The following is an 18,693-nucleotide window of genomic DNA, read 5'->3' on the forward strand; positions in this document are numbered from 1 at the left end:
AGATAAAACGTGTAAGAAGGAAAACTAAGGGAGAGACCAAATATTGGGTGTCCTCCCTCTCTGTTGTATGTAGAGAGCTACCTGTTTATATGAGATTAGATTCCGAGAAGGAAGAGATGTTTCTTATTCGTGTATTGAGCAAAAAAGAAAGAAAAAACGAAAAAAAGAAAAATAGAAAAAAAAAAGAAAAGATAAAAAAAGAAAAAGAAAGAAAATAGAAGAGGAAGAGCAAAGGATATAACTCGCGTAGGTATCTCTCGCTAATGTATTCCCGCGTGATTCGTCTAAAAGTTTCGAAATTCTAAAGTTCGCCAGATATATCCAGGAAAGATTTTAGATTCTCCGGGTAAAATCGAATGCTCTTACGTTGGGGAAGGGAGGGGGATAGCGTAGGGGTAGAGATATGTAAGAGATGAAACTTGCTGCGAAGAAGAAAGGTCGTATGTCATGTGCGGACAGTTTGATTAAGAGACGAAAGATATGCACGTCGAAACTATACCAAAAGAAGATTCTAATTTTCTTATATAAATCCACGACAATTCTATCTTATTCTTTTCCCGATATAGAAAGTTTATTCTCATATTTGCGAGAAGTCGTTAAACTCGATAACGCAGACAGATACGAAAATATCCATATATCGGACATTTAAATCGTGTTCAGACGTCTTTTACATTTTTTTCATCATAGACTTATTTCAAAACGACTATGGAATGCGAGCCATGGTCGTTAGAAAAAGACTTTGGGTAAAGCCTCGAATATTTTCGAATCACGTATACGCCTCTATAATGGAACCTTCGCTTTTCTCGGGAATCACCTCACGTTTCCACACGCCTGTGCGGGCACGAGAGATAGAGATAGAGAGAGAGAGAGAGAGAGAGAAAGAAAATATGCAAAGTGTAATATAGTATCGAGCATACGAGGGCTTTCCTAAAATCGAAATATGAATCGTTCGATTTGGATCTATCTACCGAAGATCCAGTGGATCTATCTGTTTGAATCTTTTGTCGAGATATGAGAAAAGGAAAGAATCAGTGCGAAGCTTACTGGAAATAAGGAAATAAAGAAAAAAAGAAAGAAAGAAAAAGATGCTGACTAAAGAAAAGAACAAGAGAAATAAAGATAGAGAGAGAGAGAGAACGATACATAAATGTGTATATATATATATAAAGAAAAAAGATGAAAGAGTCGGAGGAGGGTCGGTCGATCAGCCGAGCAACAATTTGTCGTGACGTGGGCGGCAAAGGGATTCTTACATATCCCTCGGATGCTGCGTCGAAGTCTTCGCGAGAGAAAGAAAGAAAGAAAGAGAAGGATAGAAAGGAAGAGAGAGAGAGAGAGAGAAGCCGCGAGCCGCGTACCGATTTGTCTGGGCCGCTCGTCGCATCGTAGAAAACGAAGTGGCTGTCCGGAGCTGGCTTTTCGCCATACGCCCACGCAGTTCCACCTCCCCTCCCCCGATTCTCTTCTCTTCGGATCCTCCTCATCCTCTTTATCCTTCTCAGACGCATAGAACAACGTCGCCACACTAATCCCACGGATACTCAGACTCCGTCGCCTGCTCTTTTTTCTCTCTCTCTCTCGCTCTCTCATTCTTATTCTCTCTTCGAAAACGACGCCTTTCGTTCTCTCTCTTTTACACGAGCTTGGATTAAACGACGTTTCTTCGTTTCGACAGAATAAGAGAAAGAGAAAAAATGGGAGAAAGAGAGAGAGAGAGAGAGAAACAACTAATGACTAATGGTGCACTCGAGAATCGACGTCGAAAAGTTAAGGAATCATGCCGATCGATCGCCGAAATTCGCAAGTCTTCCGTATCCACCAGAAACTTTCAGTTTATTCTACCTTCTCCGTGTCGTTAACGTAATTTCGATGCTCCTCCCTATCTAATAAATATCGATAATCGAACGTCTCTAATTAAGGCTTCCTATTAACAACAAACGAAAAGACAGAAAGATGATAGAAAGAAAACGCAAGATATATAATTTGCCAGGGTCTCTCTTAAAATATAGAAACTAAAAGTCAAAATTAAAGTAAATGATACGAGCGATATATACTTGTGAATTTATTCCATTCGTATGAGCAATTTTATACGAATTGTAACGCGAAATTGATAATTTTATCGAATTAAATTGATAACGTTATTAAATATGCGTTTCTATGAATTAAAATGTTTGATACTTTGAACGGAAAAAGAAGAAGAAGACGAAGATGTTATCTCATAAAACGAAACAAACGTAGTTATACGTAAGCGTTGTATATAGAAATATAAAGTGATAAATTGACGGACGCGTTCGAGTTTTATCATGGTCGATAATTATATACGCGTTTAGAGTCTGATTTACGCGGAACGAGTTGATTAATCGAACGAATTGAAATAAGGAATGTATGAGAAAATAAAAGTGGCCGATAATCGTCAAAGATAAATATGTGTAAGTATATACGTTTGCGTTAGCGAGAGAAGGATGCCGCATTGTGTCGCATGACGAAGAAAGAGCAAGATCTCGGCGGCTCTGCTAATCCACCCTAGATCTATGCTCGTAAAGAGAGAGAGAGAGAGAGAGAGAAAAAGAGAGAGCAACTAAATCCTCTCCGTTAGCACTTTGAGCTCTTTTTACGTTCTCGCAATAACGCGGATTAAACGACACTAATTTATATGAGTGGAGACAAGAGAAAGCTCGGAACGCATTCGCTAAACGCAATGAACTATGGCGAGCTAATCCACGTAGCTTACGAGAGTTTCACAAATTTTATGATCTTCGACGAATCCTTTCAAAAGAGAGAGAAAGAGAGAGAGAGAGAGAGAGAGAGAGAGAGAGGGAGGGAGGGAAGATAAAAAAAAACAATCAATGTTCCGTTTCTTTTCTTTCCTTTTTTCTTTTTTGTTTTTTTACACCTTTCTCATAAATTTCCATGAAAAAAATCTAAAATATAAAATTTAAAGACGCATTTATATATTCGCGATAAGAATAAAGTTTGACGTCGATAACGAGTCACAGAAAATTATCAAAGTCTTGGCCTCGTTAAGTATACATCAATGAACAGTATAATAGATAACGAGTATAATTAAGGGAGAGGGTGAAAACGAGTCCGCAAAACGTAACGTAGTGCTCTTTATAAGGGTAGGAGAGGGAGAGAAAGGAAAGGGAGAATCGTGAAAAGGGAGTTGGGTCCGAGTTCAAAGGAATACCACGGTTAGCGACGTCATGAAAGTCCGCATACTTTCTCGGTAGAATGTCACAGGGTGTCTCAATGGTTTGCCCTTGCGGCAAGCTACTACTACTATCTATCTACCAACCACTTCGAACCCTCTTGAATTAGTCCGTGAATTAGCCTACTCCTTTTACTATTGTCCACCGATCGGCTTCGTTGTCAGTGTTGAAAATGAACGTATAGCACAAGGATTGAAAGAAGAGTCGAGTTACGTGATTGTTGTTGATTCCAACGACAAAAAAAAATATATATTGCTATTACGAAAGCGATAAAGTCATGTAAATGACGTCACGATAAGATATAACGTGAAATTTCTAACTACGCGCCTATTCGTTTGTCTCCGTTTATTCTTCATAATTTAATAATTATGCGTGTCCCATTCCACGTGTAATTGCTTATCGAGCGTCGTTAAACTCGAAGAATGAAATTATCGAAGATAGAGCCCTGGGAGCGGGTCCATTAAACTGCCTCGGAAGGAAGCGAAGCGGACTCGAACGGAACTAATTGAACCGTCCTCGAACCGTAGCCGGCTGCTTCGAACCGATTGTGAACGCGACCGCATCGAACTGACGTGCTTCGTGAAGGGATTCACGGTGGTTACTAAAGTACGATAGAGATTCTATCTTTGCCACGAAGAGAAAGATTCTTCTTTTTTTTTCCTCCCCGATCCTTTTCTTTTCCTTCCTTTTCCTTCCTTTTCCTTCCTTTTCTTTCCTTTTCTTCTCGTCTCTTCTCTTCTCTTTCCTTCTCAGAAGATATATTTCGCGATTTAGTTTCGCGCCTTCGCGCGTGCTACAACTTGATAGAAAAAGAAACAAAAAAAGAAAAAGAAAAAAAGAAAAACAAAAAAGAAAGAAATCGAGTGCTCGGCCAATATAACTTTTATATATTTCCATTTTAATGTTCCCGTTTAACTATGTATGTACATACATACATACATACATACATACATACATACATACATAGATAGATGGATAGATAAATAGATAGATATATATGTACATAAATGGAGATACGTTAGCCGAAAATCCGGCCCTTTCGATGAGGATATCATAAAACTGGCCAAAATGGCCGGGCTCATGAAAATTTTATAACGTTATGGACAAACGATCTTTTTCGAATTATAGAATCGTATAATGTGAACATAAAGCGATAAACATCGACGTATAACGACGATACGAAACGACGAAGGGAGGATATAGAAAAGCTGACCTCGGTTCTCTCGAGATATCGAATTTGTTTCGTTAATTTAGGCAAACGAAGTTAAACTCTTCTTTTACTCTCGACGAATCGTACCGCCTTTCTTCCTTCGTATTTTCCATCAATCGATCCGATCGTTTCGCACGAGGAATTAAAGTAAAAAGATTAACGATTTTACGTAATAAAAGATAATCGATCGTACGAAGGCATTGGCCTCAATCTCCCTCTCCCTCTCCCTCTCTCTCTCTCTCTCTCTCTCTCTCTCTCTCTCTCTCTCTCTCTCTCTCTCTCTCTCTCTCTCTCTCCAATGCCAAAAGGGAAAAAAAGAAACGAAAGGAAGGAAGGAAGGAAGGAAGGAAGAATAAAAGAAAGAAAGAGGACGAACGATTCTTGCGGCCGTGTCTCTCGCGAGAAAAGTGCACTTTTCAGTCGAACACCAAAGCTGCATTACTCTCAGGCCCGTCTTATTCACCTTCGAACGATCCATCGTAAGGATCGCGTGGGGGTAAAGAAGAGACCGAGAGAGACCGACGAAGAAAGTAAAGGTAGAACAGACGTAACAATGCAAATAAGCCAATTACGTCAATCCTGAGAAATCGTGGAAGAGAGAGAGAGAGAGAGAGAGAGATCAAAGATACGTGATGCGAACGCAGAGAAAGAAAGAAAGATAGGTATAGTAAAATAAAGGGAAGACTATAGATGGATATATGTATGTATGTATGTATGTATGTATGTACGGAACGTAAGTAGGTACATCGCGAGGCCGTGGGCGCATGCGCCGGTGGTGCATCCGCTCGTGCATTCGTTCGTGCATGCGCGCTGCATTAGGTAATGATATCGGCATTATGGCCGAGCGTGGAAGGGAACGAAATGACGAGTCGGCCGCTCGGATCGAGGCCCGTCGGGGCCTCATCGAAGGAGGGCCACGGGGTAATTATACAAGCAAACAAGGGGCGGTCCCAGCAAGATTATAGGGTTCAGTTTCTCTTTCTCTTTCTCTCCCGAAGCAGATCTCCTCGCCACCCCTTCGATCGACTCCTCTCTCCCCTCCAATCTCTCTCTCTCTCTCTCTCTCTCTCTCTCTCTCGCTCTCTCGCTCTCCTTCTCGTCAGCCCGTGTTTCCTCGTAATTACAGGGCCAAACTGCTGCTCCTTCGTGCCCTACCATCCCTCCTATCCTGCCCTTACTTTCTTCCTTTTCTTCTTTCTTGTCATTTCTTTTTTTTTTCTTTCTTTCTCTTTTTTTTTTCCTTTTGCTTTTTCAAGAGATACCACCCGCTAGTCTAAGAAGACCTGCTCAGCTCCGATCGAATGGTAATTTCGATTCTTCCCTTGCCGAGGAAAGGGAAAAAAAAAGTTACAAATATTTTCATTAAATCCTATAATCGAAGTCGACTAGCCGATTATTAATTAGAAATATTAACAGAACGTCACGAAATTGGCGAATTAGTTTGAGAGCAGGTACTATGCTACCCCAACGTAAAATCGTTAAAAGGAGAGAAAAAAAGAGGAGAAGACGAGAGGGAGGGAGAAAAGTAGCTAGTCGTTCGAGCCACCCAGTAGGATAGCGATATTTTCGAATGACAAAGTGCCATGGTATTTACGAGGAAGCGTGCTGCGATTATGAAAACCGGATTGGCCAAAACGACAAACTTGCCACTCGGTGCAGCTTGCGGTAATTGCTTTTAAATTGGCAACTAAATTTACACAGTTTGTCTGGACCTTTTCAAACGGTAGTGTCTCTCTCTCTCTCTCTCTAAAACGCGAGCGAGAAATCAGATAAACGTGATCCTTGCTACGAGTATGATAACTTGATATTTTTCTCTACTTTTTCGACGTTTCAAAGTCAAAAATATTCTATTAATGATCGCCTCGTCGATCGTTTAAAGAGTCTCGGTAATTACTCTCCTCTCTTTCTCGCTCTCCTTCTCTTTCGAGTGTTTCTTTTGAAAGAAAAGTGTGAGAGGAGAGGAAAAAAAGGACAAAATCGACGGAAGCATAAATTTTCAGCTTTGCGAATTATAATTGTCGGAAGGGCGATTCGAATAGCCCTTTTACTTAGGTAGTTCGACTCAAAGCAACGATGATACGTATCGCCGAGTTATTATTCCGAGTAAGAGATGCCGGGACTTATAAAAGGCAAACATTTTCCTTACTCTGAACGATCCTAGTAATGGCTTCGTGACCTTTATCGATCGTGATTGACGTTTAGATTTGAAGTTGGATCGATCGAGTCGATCGCCGTTTATCCCTAGATAGGTTATTACCGAGATTACCGATGATCGAGAGATCGAACCGTTTTGTCGAACTTCGAATTAACATACTTTTACCTTCTTCCTCTTTTTCTTTTTCTTTTTTTTTTTTTCTTTCTTTTTTCATTTACGATCACGGATTACTACCGGAAATCCGGACGATTTCGGAATCGAAAAATCATAAGAATAAGATCCTTGATAATATTCGTGTATCGTAAAGTCGAGGAAACCGACGGCGAAACCATTCCGGTTCGATATGAAAGTCGATAAATTTCTCGCGAATCGTGTTTAACTTTAAGAGAGACGGAATAAGAAAGACGAAGGGAATAAGAGGACGAGCGAAGGGTAAAAAGTTCGTAGAAACGAAATCCACGTCATCCTGTCCGAAGTCGAGGCTTTTCTGTCGGGACTTCCACGTCGCTCACTCGCCGTGCTCGAGTTTCGACCTACTTCTCGTTTCTCGAGTCGCGAGCCGCTTCTTCTCCCCCCTCTGGGAAAAGCCAAGCACGCCGGTCACGAAAGCAACGACGTGATTTGAATACTTTATACGTCCAATCGAAAATGTATTTAAAAAGGATGCGTCGATTCGATCGCTCGAATACTCTGTACCAATGCAATACGTATACGAGAATATGTATGTTAGGTACGTGTTAAATATTACAAGCCTAATATCTTTTTTCGATTAAAATTCTTATTTTCCACTGGTTATCGTTGAAAAAAGAAGACAAAAGAAAAAATTCAAAAAAGATTCCAGTTTTCGTTGTCCAAAATCTCCATTTGCCAATTTGGATGCCACTCGACCCAGTTTCTCATGATTTATTCCTCACGTGATCCAACGGAAGCTTTTGCTGATGTTGCTTCTGCTACCGTGTGATAACTATCCGGATGCCTTGCATGCTAAATCATTGCAAATATTTACGAATGATAATCGACTAATCCGATTAAATTTCACGCCGGAGACGATTTTTGGTTGGCTATCAAATCGTCATCGTTAGTCTGATCCGTAATTCGAATGCATGCATCGCGCTCTTTCTCTCTCTCTCTCTCTCTCTCACACACACGTCGATTAATAATGATTGAGAAAATGAAGCTAATAAAGTAGAATGTCGTTGCTCGGATAGCCGATAAAATACGATAAAAGAGAGGTCAAAAAAAAACCGGGCGTTTCTTCGAAACGATTAGCACAGATTAATTCCTTCTCTTTTTAGCCACGCGAACGACTACGACGACGACGACGACGACGACGACGACGACGACGACGACGACGACGACGACGACTTTCGAGGAGCCCGTCACGATCCTCATTCTCTCGCTGTTAAATAAATTGAATTATTCAACAAATCAATCATCCGTTTCCCACGTATCCACCGGGAATATTATGTTTCAACATGAATATTCATATAGTTTGGATACGCACTTAATATGTATACAGTCGAGATATTAATATTTCACGAAGCTGCCAAAACGTTCTACTTAACGGAATGATATAATATAAATGTTCTTTGCTTACGTATCCCTATTACCTATGGATATGGAAAAATATAAGAATAAGGAGAACTCCGATTATATCAGCGTATATACACATACGTTGGCCAATGGATTAAAACGATAACAAAGGAACTTTTCCAATTCTCACTTGCGAACGAGCGTTATCGAAAACTTACGTTGTATAATAAACATTTGTCAAGTTTGTTTTAAATCTTGCACTTGGCAAGATCGCTTGGCAAGCAACCGCAACCACTACTATTACTATTACTACTACTGCTACTATTACTATTACCAATACTATGACAACAAGGACGACGAAGACAACGACAACTAAGGCAAACGCTTAACCCCGGCACTTCATGCACCAATAATTTATGATTCTCTTGCCTTTGAGCACAATGATAGTTCCGTCTACGCTACGTGCACCTATATTTTGTACGCTCGTCGGTATTGGAACGAGCCCAATAACAAAATTCTTAAAATACAAAAGCTAGAGCTACGTCCTTCCTACCTCGCGAACAAGAACGAGGAGGGCGTTTACCCGCTGTAAAAGTAAAATACGACGGATACATCGTTTCTTAGACGGCGAACGCGCACTTCTTTTCTTTCCTTTTCTTTTCTTTTCTTTTCTTTTCTTTTCTTTTCTTTTTTTTTTTCATAGTACAACGATATCTTCCGGGATATATTCAGTATCTTCAGTCAAGATGAGAACTGATTTTATTAAAAGGAATTTCACGTTTAAAAGGTCGTCGTAACCTCGGTGTTCGGTAATTAATGCTCGTTTAAGTTTCTCCAGGATTTTCTCTTTTTCTCTCGTGGATTTTCTCTCTCTCTCTCTCTCTCTCTCTCTCTCTTTGTATCACAAGAGTCGCGTGATATTGACGATGACACCGTTTGAATTGAAAGCCGGCCAAGTTCTGTGGCACCTTCGCGTTTCGGATTTCATTTGGAGCACCGAATATAGATTCTCTTTCGAGGATGAACAGCAGCTGTTTGTATCGTTCAATGTATGACGTTATGTACGTATGTGGATACACGAACGAACGAACGAACGAACGAACGAACGAACGAACGAACAACACGACACGATACTATGATACGATACGATACGACACGCGAAAGAGACGCGCGTGCACGAGTCAAGTGGTAAATTTTCAAAAACATTTTTCGACGATACGCTTTATCGGAAATATTGGATTGCGCAACGATTACGACGATAAAAGTTCTAACGGATCTTCTTTGGAAACATTCGTAAAGAGTTTCGCCGAATGAAACTCTAAGGAAAACTTACGACCATCCATCCATAATCGGACCGTTTCAGAAACGCTTTAGAGCACTTTCGAAAGATGAAACCGCATAATGCGATTACCAATCTCACGGATTATTCGCTTTTCAAGGAACAATAAAAGGACGAAGCGAATGGTAAGAATTCGACGAACCAGGCTCGTTCAAGTATCTCGCTCGGTTGGATTGAAATAAGCGAAGCTAAGATGGAAAACAGGCTTTGCGTACAGGTGAAGAAACGAGTCGATAAATTTACGTGCGACATTGGGTCTTTTCGAAAATCGTCGAGAATTTTTTGAGAGAGGATGAAAACGAATAAGAAGAAGGAAGAGATGCGAGGGAGTACAGAAGAGAAAAGGATGTGTGTGAAAGAGAGAGAGAGAGAGAGAGAGAAAAGGATGGAATTTTCGAATGGAATTTCTTGGCGCATAACACGAAACGTCATTCGATTTTAGACACTGCACGGTGGTGAGTCGTTGGGGCCCAGTGAATTGCCGAATTACAAGTCTCTCATTTGAATAAACATAGTCAACGACAGGAATGAGAAGAGCGAGAGAAGGTGGAGAGAGAGAGAGAGAGAGAGAGAGCAGCGTATTCCTTTGTTTCTCTCTCTCTCTCTCTCTCTCTCTCTCTCTCTCGCTCGCTCGTTTACTCTCTGAAGGCGACTTTAAAGAAATAAAAAATGACACGATGTCCCAGGCTTGACAAGCCGAGGAGGAGGCGTTAGACGTTGGTGAAACGGTTCAAAATGGTATAAATAAAAGGAAGTTATACGCACGCGCAACGATGGGGCGGACATCGGCGACTACAATTTACTTGCTCGAACACGCGCGCGCCCGTGTCTATGTTAGTGCGTGTCGCTGGGAGGAGGGTTAATGTTTAAGTCGTGGGTGGACGATCGTTTTGTCTCTACGGTATCGCTTTCCGTTTCTTACATCCTCTTTCTCCATTCTCCCCCTCCTCCTCCTCTTCACCACTTTCTTTTTCCACTCGTTGAAAGGAGGCGTGTATTCGAAATTCCCGCTCGTTTCGAGAGACGAGTCCGCACGAGCCATTTTATCGTATATACATATATATATATATATATATATATATATATTTACATACATGGATGTATCCACTCGGGCCTATTCGTGCTACGAACATCTAGTCATTCTTCGAGTAAATCTACGTAGGTACTACTTTCCTTTCGAATTTATTAAAACTGCCGTAAAGGGTTACCATGTTCCCGTGAAATTTGTCGAATTTCTTCGGAAATCAACGATATTTATTATTTTCTTGCGAGAAGGGTTACCATCTACTACTAGAAGGGTTGCTTTCATCTTGGAAACATTTTTCGATAGCTACTTATTCCATCCAGAAAATAGGAGGAAACGATTCGAGAAGAGACGAATCACAAAGGAATCCAAGAATAACCGGAAACAATCGGCCATCCTCTCTTCCTTCCTTCCTTCCTTCCTCTCTCTCTCTCTCTCTCCCTTTCTTTCACTTTTTCTCTTCTAGTCATTTCTACTTTTCCAAGATGCTTGAACGAACAAACGATCGAAAAGACATCGAGCAAACTCCTTAAGAAGGGAAGAGAAAACAATGAGAGCTTTCGTTTCTTACTAATTTTCGCTACGACTTGGACCTACTTGGTGGAACCTTCCTTCTTCGCGTTTGGAATTCCTTCGGTTCGATTGCCGGAATTCTTTTCTCTTTCTCTCTCTCTCTCTCATACACAAACACACACACACACACACACACACACACACACACACGCATAGACACATATACTCTCTGTTCTCTTCTCGCTCGCACCGATTTCTCTCCGGCAGTGCAAGAAGATCACGCTTCGAATTTTACGACGTTACGGGCCACAGAAAAGCATTTATTATTTGCGGTTTTAGAGTCGATCCTCGTTATCCTCGTTACCGAGGATGCAGCGTGGAGTCGAACGAAAGAGTCTCTCGAGAACCGAAAGAGTGACTGTGAAAGAGTGAGTGAGTGAGTGACTGAGTGAACGAGAGAGATAGAATGTTGGATAGATAAAGAGAGAGGCCGGAAGAAAAAGAAGACGAAGGGGAGAAAGAGAGAAGGAAGATCCGTTGAGAAACAAAGGAGTGCGAGCGAGATAGCGAGAGATGAGAAAAAAAGATGGAGTGAATATGTGTGTGTGTGCGCGCGCTCGCGCGTGAGAGAAAGAGAGAGAGAGAGAGAGAGAGAGAGTCGTTCCTGGGAGGGAATCGCATCGAGAAAGAGACGAAGACGTGGATGGAGAGAAGGAACGAGAAGGAAAAAGAAGGAAAAAGCAAAAAGAGTGAGAGAAAGAGAGAACGAGGACGGAAGAAGAGGCTGAGAGAGAAGATAGGCACTGGCGGCGGAGTAATAACGGAGTGCTCGGCATGATTATAGAGCACGGCACAGCCGGTACGTTGCTTAAATCAACAGAGAACAGAGCCGGAGGTTTCACCTGCCGAATCAATTTTTACCTCGTTTCGAGTCCTTCCCTCCCTCCCTCCCACCCTCCCTACCACCTGCCTCCCTTAACCTCCACGCTCCTCATCATCCTCCTTCTCCTCCTCCTCCTCTCGACATGATAATCCTCGGCCGTAACCGTGACCGGTTTTCCCGGCTGCTTTTCCTCGGACCTCCGCGAAGTATATGATCTCCTTTGATTTCGACTTTAAGAAGGGACTAAAGGATTAACGTGGGAGGGATGATATGGGGGAGGGGGAGGAAGAAAAGAAAAGAAAAGAAAAAAGAAAGCAAAAGTATAGGGGAAAGAAAAAATGAATAAAATAAAAATGAACAATCATGATTTTATGAATGTCGCCGTCAGGTGCTTACAACAGATCGGCTTAATCGAAATGTCATTTAGATGGAAACAACGCAAATGTTAGGAGGGCCAACCGCAAAGCGTGTGTACTGTGCCGTATAAACATCGATGATAATTTCATTAAGCGGCCGGAACTTCGATATCCGTGATAACGTAACTGCGGTAAACGTAAATCACGCGTAACCTACATAAATGCATAGTAGCAGGACGTCTACGGTGTTTGCTTTTTAGCACTCCCCCTATTATTGTCGTCGCTCCAGATTCGAATCGTTTCGTACTAATTATACCATCTAATTTATTATCCTCCATTGACGATAACGCTCTCTCTCTCTCTCTCTCTCTCTCTCCTTTTCTATTTTCATGTTAAACTGAATAATCTATATAGATTCTTTTTCGTAAACTAGAACGAATAGTGACGGACAAATCGAGTTACAATGTCTTCGTGGGGACTTCCGTGAAAGATTCTCTTTTCAATGCTGAAATAATGTCGAACGTCTGTACATCTATTTCTTTATTTTCATCTCTCTCTCCCTTTCTCCCTCTCTCTCTCTCTCTCTCTCTCTCTCTCTCTTTCTTTTTATCTCTTCCGCCTCGTCACGCCCGAAGACGTCGATAAAAATCGACGTAACGATCGGAAGTACGCGATGCGAGAACGTGTCCTTATCTAAAGAAAGGCTGAAAGACAACGAAATGGAGAAAAAAGAAAAGAAAAAGAAAGACGTGCTCGGATCGGAGCCTTGGCTCAACGCTGCCGATTTAAACTCGTTTCTCTCTCTCTCCCTCTCTCTCTCTCTCTCTCTCTCTCTCTCTCTCTCTCTCCGAAAAGCTATTCGCAACATTATCCAGAAGCTTCGTACGTTCTCGGCCATTTCCAAGTTCACGAAGCGCTACATTATTCAGGATTTTGTAGTAGAATTTTTCCTTTATTTCTCTCTCTCTCTCTCTCTCTCTCTCTCTTTTCTTTTCTTTATCTTTATCGAAACGACGATGCAATGACGAGAAAAAGTCGATAAAGATCTAGCTCTCTATCTCTTTCTTTCTCGTTCGTTCTATCTTCTCTGCTTCAACGAAGATGCGACTAGACAACGCGGTCAGGTTTATAAGAGAAACATCAAAACAGTCCTAATACCGGATATATCGACGACTTTACACGAAAAAGACACGAACGAGGCAAAATTGTGCGTCATAGAAAAATGAAGAGAAAGACTTTTTTTTTCTTTTTCTTTCTCCCTCTCTCTCTCTCTCTCTTTCTCTCATTTTCTCTGAAGCGTGAATTTCACTTATTCTATGTTTACGTCTGCCTGCTTCCCCTACCTTTTTCTCTTAAGAAACGAAACAAGACAGGCTTCCTAGTTTTCTTATTCCTCGCAAAAATACTCTCGGCCAATCTCATTTTGCGTATCGATAGTCAAAGGCATTACCTTCGTAACTCGTTTATATTTCTTTGTCTCTTGGAGAATTTCGCGTGAGAGAGCGTTCTCGATTACAATTTGCCCAGGTGGCGATAGAATTCTTTTACTACTTCGTAAAACGAATCACGATTCTAACAAATAAATTAATCATTTTCGCCAAGGATTGTCGTTAACGAAACGAACGAACGAACGAACGAACGAACGAACGAACGAACAAAAAAAAACGATCGATCAAAAAAAAACGATCGAACGAACAAACGACCCAGCCGTTGCTAAGAGATTCGTTAAGAAGGTTTACTTTATCGATAAGATAAAGTCGAAGTCATAATTTAGTTTCTGTTATGAGTCTCAACATTTCCGATGCACTCGCTTCCGGGATTAGAACTTTCCTCGAACAAACATCGGGTTACCTTGTTCAAATGAAATCACCGACAAATGCAGCTGGATGAACGTGAACGCGTTCAACTCGATTTATAATAAGTGATTATGGCGAAGTTCCCTGTGTACGTACACTGGAATCGATTATGTTGGAACAGGTAAGCCGATAATCTGAAATCAAAAAATAATTTACGATTAGCGGTTTCATGCGCATAGAAATAAAATAAAATTAAGTGTATATATATATATATATACAGTATAAATAAGTTTAAAATTTATTATTAGGATCTTCCCTTCTGTTAGGGCTTTAAAAGAAGAAGAAGAAGAAAAAGTAGAAGAAAAAAAAGAAGGAAAAAGAAAAAAGATAAACCAATAAAATAGCGATGCTCCCATATGCGTCGGCTTAAGCTCCCGTCGCTTTTTACACCAGTAATAAGATGTAGCCGAGGTGTTACACCATATGCTTCGTTTCAAGTACACACCGTGTTTACCGAGAGAGAGTTATGGACCGTTATTAAACCGGAGTGTTCTCTAGCATCTTAACGATGTCATTAACACCGATTGCCATACGGATAAGTTATATTTATATATTCAAAATGCGAGCTAAAAGATTCCAAGCGTCAACCTTTTAACTAATATATTTCATTTCATTGTCCTTTATTATCTCCTATTTAAAATGTTCGACGTTACTTTCTTGTAATAATAATAATAATAATATATGTATATATATACATATATAGACAATATTTGTTTCTGTATAATACTAGTTAGTGTAAATTCAAATTTATTGTTAAAAGAATTAAATTACGTCGAGCATACGTAAGACATAATCTTTCTCGTAGGTAGAACTTAACTCGATCCTCCTCAGAAACTAGGAAGCCAAACACATATTTCGAAGCTTTTAGCCATGGCGTTCTAACCATCGCATCGTGGCTCGATCGTTAATAACGTATTAACGCGTTAACGCGAAATTGCGATACGACACGCGATAGCAAAGGGTGCAAAGCGTCGGAAGAGAAAATTGGATCCTCGAAGCTTTCCGCTCGTCGTCAGACGAGAGAGAGGCAAAGGAGGAATCTCGCTCGCGACTTTGCGTGCGACCCCGTCGATTTTCGGTATTTCTCATTGAACTAAACCACATGCTACCTAAACATAGATATATATATTTCTACCTACATGATTGATTACAAGCGGTAAACTTTGATTTAATACGATTGCTGTATAATTTTGCTCGTGGTAAAGATAAAAGAAAAAGGAAAAGGGAGAGAGAGAGAGAGAGAGAGAGAGAGAGAGAGAGAATGAAAGTGCCACTTAATTTGCCATAATGAGTTTTAAACTAGCATGGAAACGAAATGACGTTAATAAAACTTTACATTTCTCTGTGCCGTATTGAAATACGAACTATCTTTCTATTTCCTTCTTTCTCTCTTTCATTGCCATAAATTTTATACGTTATTACTCATTTCTCACAGATCGGCTATTATCCAACGATCGCTTGGACATCATTACGTTTATTTTATCCTTTCCTTATTTATCTCTCTTTCCCTCTCTCTCTCTCTCTCTCTCTCTCTCTCTCTCTCTCTCTCTCTGTCTCTCTCCTCGATACAGTGAAATTCGTTTCGGTAGCTCTTGAAATCAAGGAAGAGGTATTAAACGAGCACGAGAACGTAGGCGAGGAGATCGCGAGGGCGGTCGATGCTCGGCGCCGTTTTCGTCATGGAAACGTGCTTGCACATGCGAACGATACGAAACAGCTGCAACCGGCGATCCGTGTCTAGCCTCGTTCAACTCTACTACGTTACAACTATAACTATAACGAGACGTGACGAATAATCAACGTAGTTAAAATACGACACAAATGCATTCGTGACTTTTTTTTTTCGCTATAATAAAGAAAATTTCCGAGGCAAATATTGTCGCAAATTTTAGCTCTACAATAATTATGATCTTTACGGATCCTTATGATAAATATGACTTCTGAAAAAAAAGAAAGAAAAAAGAAAGAACACATCATCGACGAATCTGACAAAACGTGTATTACGCAATGAGATATGGAAACGAGCTATTAGGAAAAATTACAAAAAAAAAAAGAAAGAAAGAAAGAAAAAAAAAACGCCGATAGGAGTAGATGATTTAGGGGACATAAAGATGTTAGATAATAACACTACGTGTTTCCGTTCCACTTTTAAATAACCGCGCGTTATCAAACGAGATTTTCATGGTTTTTCTGCACTTTTACGTCCATAGACGAACGTCCATTATACACGTATCTATATATATATATATATATATATATATAGATATACATGAAATAATACTATAAAAGATATTCGAATGAAAATAAATGCAATTTTTCTATGAATAAATAAAATATAAATTTAACTATGGGATACGGAATTGCATTTCACGTGAACGACGTATAAAAATGATTTCGATGATATTATATTTATATGAGATCGAGAAGGAGTGGAAAAAAAAGAGAAGAAAAAAAAAGTAAAGAGTAAAAGATCGAAGAGGAAGAAGAAGAAGAAGAAGAAGAAGAGGAAAAAAAGAAGAAGAAGAGAAAGAAGAAGTAAGAGGAATAAGAAGAAAAAGAAGAAGCAGAGAGGGAAAGAGAAGAAGTGGTGCATCTCGAGGGCGTCGGTGCAGGTGCCAAGAGGTCCTTTTTTCAGGAGGAAGAAAGAAGATGAGGCGTCGGACAATGGCGGAATCTTTGGGAGTCGGTCCTCTCATCCTTACGGCCGCCGTTAACCAAGTACGACGCGAGAATAAACCAAGAGCTCTTTCTTTTCTCTCTTTCTTTCGCCCACCCCCGCGACTCTCGCGAAAAAGGATCTCTCTCTCTCTTCTCCTCTTACTAACACCTTCTCGTTGGATGCATCACGCTGAAAGCGCTCAAGGGTCTCGAAAGGACGAGAACGGACTTATGACGGCCGCCGCAAAAAGAGATCCTTGTTGTTGAAGAATGGAAGAGAGTGAAGAGGAAGAGAGAGAGAGAGAGAGAGAGAGAGAGAGAGAAAGAGGGGAGAAAGAGAGAAAGAGAGAGGTCGCAAAGGCAGCCTGCCGTGAAACGCATTACGTATGCATCGCGCTATCACGACGGGAATCCGAGGGCCGACGTTCGCTAATTCGCGCTCACTCTTCTCCTTCTCTTTCTCTTTCTCTCCTTTATATTTAACTACTTTCTCTCTCTCTCTCTCTCTCTCTTTATCTTCTTTCTCCTTTCTTCATCTATCTCTACTGCCTACCATACGCGAAGAAGCTATATACCTATCTGCCTTCGTCTTTTTCATTCCCCTAGCTCCTATTTCTCTCTGTTTCTCTCTCTCTCTCTCTCTCTCTCTCTCCCTCTCCCTTCGATGCTCCTTCTTCGCTCGAGATTTCCTCGAGAAAGAAAACTGGTCCACGGGAATATTATACGAGATGGGGACCATTTTAAATTCCACGCGTTCGCGCGTGACCGTCCTCTTTTACCTTCTCTTCATTCGAGATCTATTCGTGGGCATCGTAAAGGACCGTGAGGAATTTAACGAGACTTTAACGAAAATAGAAGATGAAAAAAATCAATCGCGTAGAAAGAAAACGAATTGTTTAACGATAAACGAGCTCGATTGTCGCCAAGTTCGATTCTTTTATCGTTATTTCCACGATTTTTCCTCGAATCGAGAATTAATCGGCCGAACGAAAATTATCGATCGCGATCTAATATCTCAATCGCGATTTAATATCTCTATTATTATTTCTTTCTCCAAGAAAGGAAAAGGACAAAAGCATCGAACGACGAAACGAATTCCAAAAGGAATTCATTCTAGACTTTTCGTTAATAAGCTCATTATATCTCCATGAGCTTTCGAAATTTATGAAAGATGTCACTTTTAAAATGCCAATATTAATTAACTACTAGATGAAAGAACCGGAAATATGATCGTAGGATTTTAAGGATAAATATTTCAGATATTCCAGATACGGAACGAAATGAAATGAAACGTATTTACGGCAACATCACGTACGATCGTTACGAATGTTCAGATATTATAAATAAATTACCGTCTATATTTTTCTAGTTTTGATATATGTACGTGCACCAAAATATTTCAATAATTTAATGACGTTATTACGCTATTTGCTCTTCGTATGGTAAAGCTTTCCAGGGCTTTAACGTTATAATTCGAACTCTAACTAATCGCTAATCAGATTAGAATCTCCGAGCGTAACGTCTGGTACATCCGGGTGTCCGTTCGACGAAGCGTAATTACGTGATCGATTTGGAAGGAAGAAGGATTCCAACGTACACATATGCAATAAGCACGTGCGTCTCGATGACGATAAATACGAGGGTCGAAAATTCAAAAGAACATTTTAATTGATCATCGTACTCTACGAGGATGATAATTTTTTCATCCTGCTGGGAAAATTCCCGATGATTATTTGGAAAATGCTTTGGCAAACAATGCAGATTACAACGACAAAATTCTCATTTCTCATCTCTCATCTCTCATCAACGATTCAGGGAAAACGGAGAACTGGCCTATTTCGATTCTAACACAAACTAATAAGTAATCAGATTAGAAGGTACGGCGTGAGCGAAAGCGTACGCCCACGTTAGTTCCCATTGCGGACGCGTAATCACGGCCAATATGATGACGCGCGAG

The 18,693-nt window shown here is 40.5% G+C and overlaps 1 protein-coding gene across 7 annotated transcripts in view; it reads right to left on the reverse strand.

Annotated features, from left to right (window-relative positions):
• The window catches only part of LOC124950180 (TBC1 domain family member 14-like), a 113,552-nt gene that overhangs the window by 31,892 nt on the left and 62,967 nt on the right, over window positions 1–18,693 (reverse strand). For all 7 annotated transcript variants that reach the window (XM_047496563.1, XM_047496561.1, XM_047496559.1 and 4 more), the window contains one exon: window positions 14,074–14,212. The gene's annotated coding sequence lies outside the window, so the exon portion shown is untranslated. The remainder of the gene's footprint in view (window positions 1–14,073; window positions 14,213–18,693) is intronic.

Source organism: Vespa velutina, chromosome 6 (assembly GCF_912470025.1).
Source record: "Vespa velutina chromosome 6, iVesVel2.1, whole genome shotgun sequence".
Classification (NCBI taxonomy): Eukaryota; Metazoa; Arthropoda; class Insecta; order Hymenoptera; family Vespidae; genus Vespa; species Vespa velutina.